Source organism: Lipotes vexillifer, unplaced genomic scaffold, assembly GCF_000442215.2.
Source record: "Lipotes vexillifer unplaced genomic scaffold, Lipotes_vexillifer_v1.1 scaffold543, whole genome shotgun sequence".
Classification (NCBI taxonomy): Eukaryota; Metazoa; Chordata; class Mammalia; order Artiodactyla; family Lipotidae; genus Lipotes; species Lipotes vexillifer.
The window spans coordinates 4590497-4604528 of record NW_006799055.1 but is presented as its reverse complement, the minus strand read 5'-3'; positions in this window follow the sequence as shown (position 1 = coordinate 4604528).

Here is a 14032-nt window from a genome sequence, read left to right as displayed (position 1 = left end):
CGCTCTTCCAACTCACACACCCTTCCCTGTCTGAAGGCTACTTTCAGCCCCTGCACCCACAGGACGTGACCTTGGCATATCCTTGACGTGTCCTCCCCTCCTATCCTTAGTCACACTTCTCGTTTCTAATCACTGGTGAGGCATCGAATTTTCCTGTGGTTACTCCCCAGCTTTCTAATTTTCCACTTTTACTTTGAAATTAACTCCACATCATGTGAGCAGGTAGAGGGAAGAGAACCTTTTATCGTCCACACAGGTAAACTGTCACATCCATATCTCCCCACTTGGCGGCAGTGATGGTTAATGTCACGTGTCCACTTGGCTGGGCCATGGTGTCAGTTATTTGGTCAAACGCTAGTCTAGATGTTGCTGTGAAGGCACTTTTTAAAAATATGATGAACAGTTAAATAGGAGACTTTGAGTCAAGCAGATGACATGACCCTCCATAATGTGGGTGGGCCTCATCCAATCAGTAGGTGGCCTTAAAAGACTGAGGTCTACCAAAGAGAAAGGGATTCAGCCTCAAGATTGCCTTCGGGGCAAGGCTGCGACATCAGCTCCTGCTAGACTCTCCAGCCTGGCGAGCTGCCCGTAGACTGTGCTGTTGCCAGCCCCGCAACTGTATGAGCTCATTCCTTAAAGCCAGTCAACTTCTGGGTCTCTCTCGCTCTCTCATTTCAGTTCTGTTTCTCTGGAAGAAACTGTTAAATCCAGGTAATCAGAAATTTTCAATAAAATGCCTCATACGATCTCTAAAATGCCATATGCCTTGTATGTTAAGACCAATGATTTGCTTAAGGTTTCTGAAATGAGAGCATATTCAAAGACTAGATATGCAGAATTGTCAATAATCATGATGTCAAAAGTGAAAGGCTACTAATGGACTCAGAATTGAAGGAGTAAATTATTTCCAGAGGTAAAATCAAAGTCCTAACTTAATTTGGCCCTTGCACATCTCAGTCCCTTAATTCTCTGCATTGGTTTATTTCTTACAGAATGGATTTCCAAGTAGCTTTAGAGTAAATTATAGCCTTGAATCAGAAAAATCTAAATTATAGGCCCCCTAAAAAAATCATACTCGTGGCCAAACTTTGCCAATAAATAAAATCCCTTGTAAAAAAAATCTTTCATAGAGCAAGCAATAAAATTTTACCTAGTGCCTGTCATGTGTGCTGGGAACAGTTACAAGCAAAAGCATTTACTGTATATTCTTTGGTCACACAAACTAGCATCTACTCAGCGCCACAAACACGCAGTCACAGTGAGGTGCTCTGGTCTCCATTATTAGGAAAGGCTTATATTAAGTTACATAAAGGGGGGAAATGCCCAAATTGGTAACAAATACAATTACAGAGTAGGTCCCCTGGAGTAGCAAAACATAACGTAAAACGAATGCACTTTTCGAAAGACTGATTCCCAGCGCCTGCCCTGAAGGGCGTGATCTATTTCCTGGGGAACAACTCATATATCCACTCAAATTCTGTAAGAGTAAAGCAATGCTCAGTTTCCGTACACTCTACCACTTGACCTTAAACTCAGAACAAAAATAAAACAATGGGTTTTCCTTTAACTCCGATCTCCATTAAGATAACGAAAGAACTATTTCATTTTAAAACGGCAGACTAGACACATCCTACCTTTCCAAGTCTTCAAAAGGCCACCACCGAGGTCACACCACAGTAGGGATGAATTTATTTTAGGTCCTGGTCGCTCAGCAGGAGAGTTCAGACCATGAAATTATCAGAGCTTTGAACTTTGTCCTGCACAGAACACAAAAACCCACCAGTGTGATTTGTAGGTTCATGCTGCTGCCTGGCATTAAGTTAATGTATAACAACAATTACACATCAGAGAGAAAAGAAATCAACAAGTTAAATATACACTCCAGAAAAACCTTAACTAGCAACAACAACGAGAATGTGATCATCTTGGCAATGCCGCCGGCCCTATCTGTATGTTTCCCCCTCTTTCCCATACATGGGAGGGTGCCTGCTTGGGACCAGGCAGTGGGTGTGTGGACAGGTGACAGCTGGGCCCACCTGTGACCCAGTCAACAAGGGCGGTTCTGTTCAGCTGCATGGTTTGGGTTTCAGGACAAAAGCAGTCTGACTACTTGGGTTCGGGTAGAACCGAAAATTCTTCCCAGAGGATTTTCTGTGGGAATTTCAACATTCAAATGAGTTTAACACTGGTTTCTCAAAATGAGTCATTCTCAGTGAGCACAGATACCAGATACCTATTCAAAATCAGTCATTCAAACATGGCAGTCAACACTGCCATGAATAAAGAAGGAGCCAGTCATTATATATGAGGTGATTTGAATATATTTCGTTATATATGAGGTGATTTGAATATATTTGAATATATTTCATTATATTTGAATATATTTCATTATATATGAGGTGACTTGAATATAATTCAACTCTCAAATTACTACATGCCTTTCTTTCTAGTGTGAAATGTAAACTCAGGTTTTTGACTGTGGATACCTCAAAGGTAAGAGAAGTCCTTCTATATTAGGTGGGAATCTTTTATATCTACTTCCCCATGGATGTTTAAAGACACTGTAATGTAAAATGTACAATGAAAATCTAAATGGAGATGATGTTTGCCATTGATTCAAAACATTCCTATAGTCAAGCGTTCAGGGAATCATTCTTTGTATTCAACTAAGACAGAGGATCATTCTAAATTTTAAATTGCTTTTTAGGATAAAAAGATGGTAGTTCATTAAAATCCTGATAAACATTCACTAAATCAATAGAAAGAAGTCTTGAATATTAGTTGGCACGTTTGAAATAAATACATCTTCATCGATATCCAAGAAAAGGATAGGTAACTCTTCCATGTTATAAAATTAATGTATAATACATCCCTGTTTACTAAATAATTAGCCTCCATTTTGTAAACCATGGAAATCACATTTCTCAGATCATTCTACCAGAAGAACAAGAATCCTTCTGAATTCCTGTAATCTTTATTTTGATAGAGAATCACAGGTGGATTGTCAAAGGTTTATTTAGGCTATGTGGGAACTTAATATATGTTAATTAATAAAACTGAATGATTTTTAATACATTTAAAAAAAAAAAGCAGCTAGTGACTCTTCACCTTAGTACTTTATGTAACAGTCCTGTGAAGGAAATTAGCTTTCCTGGGTGACTTTTAACAAGTTACCTAACCTCCCCGAGCTTAGTCTCCTTCACAGGGTGCGAGTACTAATGTCTGCTCACTGTGTTGTATGTAGGAAGTGAACCAATATATGAAAAACCCAGGTAGCACCATTTCAGGGGATGCTTACATGATCATTTCAAATATCGCACAGGGCGGGCTTCCCTGGTGGCGCAGTGGTTGAGAGTCCGCCTGCCGATGCAGGGGCACACGGGTTCGTGCCCCGGTCCGGGAGGATCCCACGTGCCGCGGAGCGGCTGCGCCCGTGAGCCATGGCCGCTGAGCCTGCGCGTCCGGAGCCTGTGCTCCGCAGCGGGAGAGGCCACAACAGTAAGAGGCCCGCGGACCACACAAAAAAAAAAAAAAAAATCGCACAGGGCAAAATCAGGACTTGAACGAATGCTCTGAATTTCCAATCCCAGTGTGGAGAGCAATGCAGGTCACCTCTCTTCCTCCCCCAGGCCAGGTGCGCCAACAGGTAAGGCCACCGTCAGCCAATGGAGAGCGTTATAAAGTAATAAATGCCTTGATTTGGATCTCTGAAAACTTTCCATGTAGAAAGAATTCCAACTTTTGGACATGACGCTTTTTTGGGTACTAAGTTTAAGGAGTGAGGATGCCTGGTCAGATGTTTCTAGTTCTGCCACCAACCTTGGTTTGCTTTGATGGCATTTTCCACAGGGAAGAGTTATGTCTACATGGAAGGAAGACTGTATTCATTATATTTGACTTACAGGTGAAAAATGTATGTTCAATTTGTGTGATTTTTGAAACACTCAGCCCTCTGCTAACACAACCTCAACATACAAATGAAAGAAAACGAAATGAAGAGATTTAGACTCAGTAAGAGAAAGAACCCAAGAGAGTACTGGAAATAATAACTCAAAAAAAAAAAAAAAAAAAGAGGTTTTAACCTTATTGCTAGGAAGTCATGTGTGCACGTAGAAATCTTTCTCTACCTTTGCTGGCCAGTTACCATGAGCAGGAAATATATGTGAGTAGACATCTTTCCTGAGAAGCTCCATAAAACCCTATCCCAAATGCAGCAATGACAATCATGGTGCCCCTCGCCCCTGTGAGGCCCCCCGCCAGCACGGAGAACAGTGCCACGACATGCGGGTCACTGCGGTACACATCCCCAGCCCACCCCCCGGGGTCTCATCGGGCATGTTCGGATGGACTAGGCCTCGTTTAATGGGTCTGCTTAACGATGCAGGACACAGTGAGTCTTCTAATGCTGATAAACTCTGCACAGCAAACTATAACCCCATTAGTAGCACCCAAAATTACTAGAAATGAAGGTTTTGAAAAATTAAGGGATACAGCTTAAGGAAGGATAAAGACAGGACCATAAAAATCATAGCACTGAAGTCATGCTAATCTCATCTTTACACTAAGGGTGGTGGGAAGACAGCCTTTCTAGAAATAGCTTGCATGTCACCCAGCCAGGCTTCCTTCCCAAGGCGGGATTCCTCCTACAGGGAAAAAAAAAAAAAAAAAGAAACCAAAGAGGAGTTTTCCACAAGTAGGTTAATAATTTCAATGCACCTTTTCACTCAGACATGTATTGAGTGCCAGGCTGTACCAGGTACTGATGACAAATACGGGGGCACAATCACTGAACCCTCAGCTCTTACTAAACGCCAGCTCCTGTGTGAAATCAGGAAGCGGGGAAAACCACACGCCAGTGAGTGCCGGAACTTGGGCCCAGGCCGGCTGCCTCTGGAGCCCACGACCTTAGGCATTTCCTCAAGGGAAAATGACATTCTTTTACAACAGCTTCTAGAGACATTCCAAAGAATTATTAGGAAAAAAGAGTACTCCTTTGTCAAAGAATTTAATGAGGAAAATTTTCAGCTAATCAGCTGTTAAAATTTCATATACTGAACCAAATCATCTATTATTTCAAACAAATACTAGAATATGGTTAATACTAGATAGATATTAAATATGAATATTAAAATATGGCTAATATCAGCTTCATTCTTTAAAAGGAGCTTAAGCTCTCAGTTGTAACATTATTTATTGGTAACTAACTACACAAAGAATTGGGGGTTTGGGGGGAAAGGGGAGTGACAGTTAGTGGGCATGGGGGTTTCTTTTTGGGGCAATGAACATGTTCTAAAATTGACCGTGGGGATGATTCGCATGACTCTGTGAATATAATAAAAACAATTCAATCCTGCACTTTAAATGGATGAGTGGCACAGTATGTCTATTATATTTCTTTTTTTTAATTGTAGTTGTATTAGCTTCAGGTGTACAGCAAAGTGATTCAGTTATACATATATATCTATATTTTTTCAGATTCTTTCCCCTGATAGGTTATTACAAAATATTGAGTATGATTCCCTGTACTATACAGTAGGTCCTCGTTGGTTATCTATTTTATATATAGTAGTATGTGTATGTCAATTATATTTCAATAAAACTGTTTAAAAAAGAAACAAATGAGGCTGGTGGCTTTGCTGTGGTGCCAATTCATTCTTTTTTTTTTAATTTTTATTTCATATTGGAGTATAGTTGATTAACAATGTTGTGTTAGTTTCAGGCATGCAGTCCATTCATTCTTAATAGAGTAAGAAGGTGGTAACAGGCAGGAATGGTGAAGAATGAACCACAGGGTTACAATCTCAGCTCAGCCATTAGACAGCATGTGTCAGCTCGGGTCATTATTTAAACTTTCTGATCTTCAATATGTGCATCTTTCTTATGCAGGTAATAATACCCTCCCAGCACTGCATGGCACACAGTAAGCATGCTTATTATGGTACTTGTTATTACTAGTACTATTAATCACTACATACAAGTAATGTCATGTACACACTGCTATATTTAAAATAGATAACCGGGCTTCCCTGGTGGCGCAGTGGTTGAGAGTCTGCCTGCTGATGCAGGGGACACGGGTTCGTGCCCCGGTCCGGGAAGATCCCGCATGCCGCGGAGCGGCTGGGCCCGTGAGCCATGGCCGCTGAGTCTGCGCGTCCGGAGCCTGTGCTCCGCAACGGGAGAGGCCACAACAGTGAGAGGCCCGCGTACCGCAAAAAAAAAAAAAAAAAAAAAAAAGGATAACCAACATGGGTCTACTGTACAGCACAGGGAACTCTGCTCGATATTCTGTAATAACCTAAATGGGAAAAGAATTTGAAAAAGAACAGATACATGTATATGTGTAACTGAATCACTTTGCTGCACACCTGAAACTAACACAACATGGTAAATCAACTATACTCCAATATAAAATAAAAATTAAAAAAAAAAAAACAAGTAATGTCACAATTGTGGAGTAAAACAAGCTCTTACTACAAGAAGACAGATGCATGTTTCTCAGACGTTTCTGAAAGATCTCTATTTGTGGCAGCCATGTCATAAAGCAGCTCAATGAACTGCTGCTAATTCAACACACGTTTTTAAGAGCACGCTCAGGACTGGCAAGCATGGGCTTTCAGCTTGAATTTCATAGCTCTCATGCTGTTTGGGGCCAACACGCGGAGTTTTTTAAAAACCGAATTCATTTTCAATAATTAAGCATAGAGAGATTTTGGGCTTCCCTGGGGGCTCAGTGGTTAAGAATCCGCATGACAATGCAGGGGACACGGGTTCGAGCCCTGGTCCTGGAAGATTCCACATGCCACAGAGCAACTAAGCCCGTGAACCACAACCACTGAGCCCACGAGCCACAACTACTGAAGCCCGCGCACCTAGAGCCCGTGCGCCGCAACAAGAGAAGCCACCGCAATGAGAAGCCCACGCACCGCAACGAAGAGTAGCACCTGCTCGCCGGCTCGCCGCAACTAGAGAAAGGCTGCACGAAGCAACGAAGACCCAACGCAGCCAAAAATAAATAAAATAAAATAAATAAAACATTAAAAAAAAAGAATAGAGATATTTCACTTGCATTAAGATTTCTGGCTTCTCTTGGAAAATAAGAAAGTGTGCTAACACTGGGCCACCTTCCCTTGGGACCCGACAGGCAGAACCTACTGAGTTTCCATCCAAACTGCATAGCTCCTGTTACATGCCTGGCCCCAAAAGGCAAACGCATTTGCAACATTGGGGCTGTCACAGATACAAAGACCACCGGCCACAGCTCTCTACCCACTGGAGCTCAGAGACCAGCCAGAGATGACAGTGAAAACAGCCATAACTAAATAGGCGGGGTCCCTTATGATCAGCCAGATTCACTTCACAGTCAGGGAAACAGGCTCAAAGAAGTTATGTGATTTATCTAAGGCAAACCGTATCAGCCAGACCAACGGATACATGCCTGAATTGTTATAGAGGCGTTTGATCACTTTCTTCCAAATATCTCTAAGAACTTAATGTCACAGTTAAAAATAACGGTGAATCAGGGAAATAAAGCAGTGTCCGTGTCCGCCATGCTGTGATTGACTGAGGAATAACAAGTTGAACAGACCATTTTCCATTTCTTTTTATACTAGGAAGAAAGGAGGAGGCTCGTTAATAAAATGATAAACAATAAAGCATGAGCTTGTTATTTTTTAACAATTAATAGTCTGTCAACCACCTATAATGGAAGAGAATGTAGAAAAAGAATATATATGTTTATATATGTATGTATAACTGAATCACTTTGCTGTACACCTGAAACTAACACAGCATTGTAAATCAACTATATTTCAATAAAATCTTTTTTTTTTTTTTGGCCGCCCCACGCTGCTCGTGGGATCTTAGTTCCCTGAACCTGGGCCTCCTGCAGTGGAAGTGGGGAGTCCTAACCACTGGACCACCAGGGAATTCCCAATAAAAATATTTTTAAATAAAAAGTAAAAGTAAAATATCAAAAACAGATTATCAACCAATCATCTACCGTTTATTTAGATATATGGAGCTTCTTTAGAGAATTAACAGAAAACACGGTGATTAAGTTAAAGAGCCCCAAGGTGACAGAAAGAAGACAGGACCATTTCCAGGTATCATGCCAGGTTCCTGTGTGCTTAATCTGTCCTTGGACTGGCCTGGCCCCATTAATCAAAGCAACTGGTTTTCTGGGAGAATAACATGTTTTCGTGATCTGAAAAAGAGATATGAAAGGGAAACTATGATGTCATCGTGAAAGAGAGAGCAAATACGATGATGTATTTAACTGTATTTTCTCACTTTTTGTTGTGCTACATGAAAAGTAATAGACCAAGGTCTTTGCTGCCCTTCTATAATTATACCTGGTTAAACAGGTTAAACTAACAGTGGTTTACAGAACGATCTGAGGTTAAGTTCAGTACTGACACTGATACCGGATCTGTTTGTATTTAAATTCAACATGACTTACGTAGATATTCTTTATATAGTTGTGTTCCTGAAAAAGTGATGTAAATAAAAATTTTCAGTACACATGGAAGCTTCTATTTCTCAAGAAATAATACATAAAAAATGTATATAAAGTTTAAGAAATTTACACTTGGCCTCTATCTTTATAACAATCAGACTTAAGAAAGAAAAAGTACACCAGGGGCTAAGCAAAGCCAGACCTCCTGCACCCACTTCAGTGCCTGGCACACAGGAAACCTGCAAGAAGTGCCAGGCTTTTAATTGAAAGTGACTATGCAACCATGTAACAAAATAGGTTCCCTGCACAGCATATCTAACACTGTTTCTCATATTTAAGTTGTAGCATCTGAAACTAAAATAATCTTCAAGGTTTAATTTATTCTTATGTTTTCCAGTAATCAGTCTTTGTAGAAGCCATTGAGATTTCTAGGTTTTTGCTCTGTGGGAGAATAAAAAATACTTAAGTCCACGTCTCTCTAGTTTATTTTTATATTCTCAGGAACTAACACCATATCTGGAATAGAGGAATGACATAACAAACTTTTTAGAATAGATGAATAATATAGCTTTTATGTCAATAACCCATGACTCTGCTCTAGATCTAATTAAAGGCTGAATACTTAATAAGCAATAAGCCAGTTAACTAATAAATACTATTCAACAAGAGGGAATGTAAACAACCTTGAAATATATCCTTTTCCTCCAGTCCTGGTCAGCAACGTTAGCTGCCTGACCTCTAATTTTGAGATCAAGCATATGGTTTTCTTCAGACTTTCTAATCCTAACACAATGGTGTAATAAACTGGCCCTCTGGTACCTACATTTTCAATAGAGAATATAAACTCTACTCTTTCCTTGGATGGTTGTCAAAGTTGCCCTAGATTGGCAATATGGAGTTTTACTCTCCTTATTCTTGCCAGACAATATGATTCCAAATTCTTCACTGTCTAATCCTCATTCCCCTTCCCTCACCAGAAAAAAACAAAAGCAAGAAACAAACAATAACTATTAACATCACTACAACAAAACACTCCATTTCAGGATTAACAGCATTAACCAACAGGATTAGACAGTTATAGCAAACTCCACCCTACAGCAACAGAATATATATAGTCTTCTCAAATGCACATAGAACACAGATCAAGACAGACAATATTCTGGGCTATAAAACAAACTTCAAAAATTTTTAAAGAACTGAAATCATACAGAATGTGTTCTCCAACCGTAATGGAATAAACTGGAAATCAATAACAGAAAGATAAAAGGAAGATCTCCAAACATCTGGAAACTAAACAACACACTTTTAAATAATCCACAGGTCAAAGAGGAAGTCTAGAGAGAAATTTTAAAAATACATTTAACCGAATAAAAATGAAAATGAGAATGCAACATATCAAAATTTGTAGAACACCGCTAAAGCAGTGCTCTGAGGGAAATTTACAGCATTAAATAAATACATAAGAAAATAAGAGGGCTTCCCTGGTGGCGCAGTGCTTGAGAGTCCGCCTGCCGATGCAGGAGACGCGGGTTCGTGCCCCGTTTCGGGAAGATCCCACATGCCGCGGAGCGGCTGGGCCCGTGAGCCATGGCCACTGAGCCTGCGCGTCCGGAGCCTGTGCTCCGCAAATGGGAGAGGCCACAACAGGGAGAGGCCCGCATAACGCAAGAAAAAAAAAAAAAAAGAAAAAGAAAATAAGAAACTTCTCAAATTAGTAGTCTAAACTCCCACCCCAAGAATCTAGAGAAAGAGCAAAATAAACCCAAAGCAAGCAAAGGAAAGAAATAATAAAGGCAAGAACAGATATAAAAGAAACTGAAAACAGAGAAACAGCAAAAATCACTAAAACTAAAAGCTGGTTCTTTGAAAAGAGTAATAAAATTTACAAACTTTCTAACAGGGTTGACAAAGAACAAAGAAAAGGAGACACAATATACCAATATTAGGAATGAAATAAGGTAACACTACCGACACTGCAGACATCAAAAAGATAATAAGGGGGGACTTCCCTGATGACACAGTGGTTAAGAATCCGCCTGCCAATGCAGGGGACATGGGTTTGAGCCCTGGCCCGGGAAGATCCCACATGCTGCGGAGCAACTAAGCCCATGAGCCACAACTACTGAGCCCGCGTGCCGCAACTACTGAAGCCCGCACACCTAAAGCCCGTGCTACACAACAAGAGAATCCACCACAATGAGAAGCCCGTGCACCACAACAAAGAGTAGCCCCCACTCGCTGCAACTAGAGAAAGCCCACGCGCAGCAACAAAGACCCAACACAATCAAAAATAAATAAATAAATTAAATTGATTCTTTAAAAAAAAAAAGATAATAAGGGAATACTATGAACAACTCTATACACACAAATTGGACAACTTAGACAATATGGACCACTTGCTCAAAAAACAAAAACTACCACAATTCACACAATATGAAACAGGTAACTTCAACAGACCTTAACCATTTATGGAAATTGAATATGTCATTTCAAAACTAAGAAGAAATCTCCAGGCCCAAATGCTCTCACTGAAGAATTCTACTAAATGTTTAAGAAAGAATTAACACCAATTCCACCCTTTGTCATCCAGGAAATGGAAGACATTTTCCATTCATTTTATGAAGCTAGTATTACCCTCATACCAAAACCAGATAAAAATAGTACCCTACCACCACCACCACCAAAAACAAACGAAAACAAAAACAAAAACCCAACTACAGACAGACCAATATCCTTCATGAATATAGACATAAGAATGCTTAATAAAACAGAAGATAATACAGCAATATATAAAAATAATTATAACACATGACCAAGTGGGGTTTATTCCAGGAATCCAAGGCTGGTTCAGTGTTTGAAAATTAATCAATATGATTCATTATATTAACGGGCTAAAGAAAAAAATCATATGATCATATCAATCGATAGAAAAAACATTTGATAAAATTCGGTCATCATAAAAAAAACTCTCAAAAAAATGGAATAGAGGACAATTTCCTCAACTTGATAAGGAGCATCTACCAAAAACCTACAGCTAACACTATACTTAATGGTGAAAAGACAGGATGCTTTCCCTCTAAGATCAGAAAGAAGAGGCAAGGACTTTGCTCTCACCACTCTTATTCAACACAGCATGAGAAGTTCTAGCCAGTGCAATAAGGCAAGAAAAGGAAATGAAAGGCATACAGCTTAGAAAGGAAGAAATTAAACCATCCCTATTTGCAGAGGACATGACTGTCTACATAGAAAATCCCAAGAAATCTACCAAAAAACTCCTAGAACTAATCAGTGAGCTCTACAAGGTTAAATAAAACAAGTTAAACATCCAAAAAAAATAATTATTGTATTTCTATATACTAGCGATGAACACATGGACATTGAAATAAAAAATACAATACCATTTACAAGTGCTCCAAAGAATGAAATACTTAGGTGTAAATCTATGCAAACATGAACAGAAATTATATGCTTAAAACTAGACAATGCTGATGAAAGAAATGGAGAGACACATTGTGTTGACTGACTGGAAAATTCAACATAGTAAAGATGTCAAATCTCCCCAAATTCCAGCAAGATTTTTTTGTAGATATGAGAAGATTATTCTAAAATTTATGTAGAAAGGGAAAGGAGCTGGACTAGCTAAAACAATTTTGAAAAAGAATAAAGTGGGAGGAATTAATCCACCCAATTTCAAGACTCATAGCTCTAGTAATCAAGACTGTGATACTGGCTGAGACACATAGCTAAATTCAACAGAAGAGAGAACTCAGAAACAGACCTACACCAACACGCCCAACTGATTTTTGATAAAGGTGCAAAAGGCATTGAACAGAAGAGGAACAGGCTTTTTAACAAAAAAGGGGCTGGAGCAATTAGACATCTACAGGCAAAAACAAACAAACAAAAACCTCACAAAAAAACCACAACCTAAATCTCACACCTCATACAAAAACTAACTCAAATGGGTCATGGACTTAAATGCAAAACTATAAAACTTAAAAAACAATAGAAGAAAATCTTCAAGATCTAGGGCTAGGCAAAGAGTTCTTAGACTTGACACCAGAAGCATAATCCATAAAAGGAAAAAAAATCAATAAATTAGACCTCATCAAAACGAAAAACTTTTGTTCTGCAAAGGACCCTGTTAAGAGGTTAAAGAGACAAGCTGCAGGGTCAGAGGACATATATGCAAGGCCCATATCCAAAGAAGGGGTGGTATCATCTTCAGAGAATTGTGTTGAGTAAGAAAAGCAATACCTAACACACTGTATGATTCGAATTTTATAACATTTTTGAAATAAAAGGACAACACAAGTGACCCTCTTGGTGATGGAAATGTTATTTATCTTCACGTATCAATGTCAATATCCTGGTTGTGATGTTGTACAATATCACATAAATATCACTGTATTTTACCATGCATGTGAATCTGTAATTATCTCAGAATAGAAAAGCTTAGTTTTTTAAATTAAATAAGAATTTAAAACTCTCCACGAATACAATTACACGTTGCCTTAACTCTCGAATTCCCACTCTCTTCTGCCAACACTTGCCTCTTCTGTGTCAGATGCTGACTTTTACCAATGTTACTCCAGCTAAAGAAAACCACCTATGCACCACTGCTGCGTCTTCCACACAACCAAACACCAGGACTTGGGTATTTTACAGAGACCTTTCCTTGACCATCCAAACCTCATGACTGACGTAGACAGGTTCAGCCGGAGAGCCCAGAACAGATGCCAGAAGTCCGTCTGAATTCCTGCGTGGATACCCCGTCAAGCACCAGCAAGCAGGTGTGGCCACCTCCCTGCTTGGCCATCACCGTAGTTACCAGCCGTCTATAACCACTTCTTTGAAACCATCCACCTCACCCCGGTAACATTTCCAGCATCTGGTCCTCCACATGGAAGCAGCAGGTGCTCAGATCTGTCCCGCAGGTTCTGAGATGAGGGCCACCACTCCCCCATCTCCCTCCGCCTCTCGCCAAGGCAGCACGGAGCACACGAGGCAGCCAATGGGCAGCGCATTCCAAGGGCTTCTGCACTCAGATGGCGCCCTGCCCTGGGAACCCGAAACCACCGAGGTCTCCTCCTGAGCCCTCAGTGAGTGGATCCCGACATGGGGCTGAAGTTCTCACTCCTCTAAGGTAAAAGCTGGGGGATCCTCCCAACGGGGAAATATCTTTCCATCTAAAAGCCCATGAGAAACGTGTTCCAAGTTAATTCTTTCTGAATCCTGCAACCGTGAGTTTGTACAAGGAAGAGAAAAGCTCACTAGCCAGGCATGTCCTGTGTAATAACTGGTCACTGCATGACCAGTTCTCTTTAGAACAATCACATAAAAGAAACTCTTCTGTTTGGAAGACACAGTAAAATACACACACACACACACACACACACACACACACACACACACACACACACATGATTTCAACAGCATCATGTTTTTAAAAAAAAAATCCTCTCTCAATAATGACCAAAGTGCTTCCCAGGTCTTTTTAGTTGACCCAGAAGCACACACACAGAGGAGTGGCTGCCCCGGGTCTGCGTGACAAGGGACCAGGAAGCTTCCTGC